The sequence below is a fragment of the Vicugna pacos genome, chromosome 23 (assembly GCF_048564905.1).
Source record: "Vicugna pacos chromosome 23, VicPac4, whole genome shotgun sequence".
Lineage (NCBI taxonomy): Eukaryota > Metazoa > Chordata > Mammalia > Artiodactyla > Camelidae > Vicugna > Vicugna pacos.
In genome coordinates, this window is record NC_133009.1 from 6,233,435 (window position 1) to 6,234,974 (window position 1,540).

Below are 1,540 nucleotides of genomic sequence, written 5' to 3' on the forward strand. Positions count from 1 at the left end.
CCAGCCCTATAGCAGAGTGCAGTGCACAGATTACTGATGGCTGCGGAAGCCTCCAATGTCTAGATCAATAATGTGCCTCTCTGCTGACATGTTCAGCTTCCTCTCTAGTTTAGTAGGATTTCTGCCCCCGAGGTCACTTCTGGTGACATTTTCCAGAGTTTGCATCACGTAAATTTACTTGGACGCCTTCGACGAACCTACAGGACAATCTCACTATCCCTCTGCAGGGTCCTTTCTCCCACTTTATACTACATAGTTCATGTAATCTCTCTTAGAGAGACTCATTTTTTGTTGTTTTTATCGGGTAGATTTTAGAACTGGTACCCACCCTATAATCAGTATACTAGGTCTGATGTCACTACAGCGCTTCAAAAGTGACATACCTCGCCGTTCTGTTAATCCTGGACCTGTTAGATGACAAATCAAAGAAGTCTACCTAATAATGGTTATTGGGCATATAAATGTAATTTTGTTAACTGGTAAGGCTGGTGAAAGGGGCATGATTTAGGGCTTCTGTTTTTCTTGGCGCATGAGTCCAGAGTTTTCTAGAATTTAAAATAGTTTCACAAAATGCAGGCGGGAGGAATCGATGACACAGGGTTTCTCAATCTTATGTAAAACACTGTAACAGTTCTTGACTCGTGAGAGCCCGGATAGCTCAGTCGGTAGAGCATCAGACTTTTAATCTGAGGGTCCAGGGTTCAAGTCCCTGTTCGGGCGCTTTGTTTCAGCGCTTTTTTGTTTTCTTTCTGAATGATTAGGAATCGGAAGGAAAAAAAAACTGCTTCTCGCTGGGAAACCACTGTGCAAAACCTCCACATTTGCCAAAAGTTGAGTGATTTTGCGTAGCCATTTTTTTCCTCCCCTGAGAATGTTTATCTAGCATATTTTGAAATTAATGAAAAATGAAATTAATTCGATATAAAATAGAACGAGGCTGCAGCATTGGAATTTTTGTTTGGTACGTGGTTACGAAGGTATGAAAAAGGAAGAAGCAACGCCCGAACAGGGACTTGAACCCTGGACCCTCAGATTAAAAGTCTGATGCTCTACCGACTGAGCTATCCGGGCGCCCTCTTTAGGTATCTTTTCTCCTTTCACTTGATAATATTCTAATTGCTTCTCAAGCATATTCTAACGGCTTATTAAGCAAATTAAATCTAAATTTTAATTGGTATTAGAGTTTTTTTTCAGCAAGATGAAAACAGACATTCGCTTTTCTATATTTTTCTTCATTTACTTAACACATGTATTCTTTAAGCTCTTTCATATTTCATTTTTGATAAATTCCAATATCTACTAAGCTCTCTCAAACTAAGCGGGAGTAAATTACAGAAAAATGGGCAACCAAAATGAGTATTAAAAATTCAGACAGAGTTGCAACCTCTTTTTATTACAATTCTTCTATTTTCCATCGATTACTGCCTTGATAGGACCTCTTAATTTTAGTTATTCTACTGAACCAGACTACATATTTTCCCCATATTTTTGGTGAACAATACATTTCCATTCATTAGATGAGGTAGCTGTTAGATAAGCG

At 38.8% G+C, this 1,540-nt stretch overlaps 2 non-coding genes across 2 annotated transcripts; one reads left to right on the plus strand and one right to left on the minus strand.

The window, feature by feature from the left end:
• Window positions 1-647: 647 nt before the first annotated feature.
• Window positions 648-720, plus strand: TRNAK-UUU (transfer RNA lysine (anticodon UUU)). The gene has a single exon. It is a non-coding gene; the product is annotated as a tRNA-Lys (tRNA).
• A 278-nt stretch (window positions 721-998) lies between these two features.
• Window positions 999-1,071, minus strand: TRNAK-UUU (transfer RNA lysine (anticodon UUU)). Its single transcript has one exon. It is a non-coding gene; the product is annotated as a tRNA-Lys (tRNA).
• Between the last annotated feature and the right edge of the window lie 469 nt (window positions 1,072-1,540).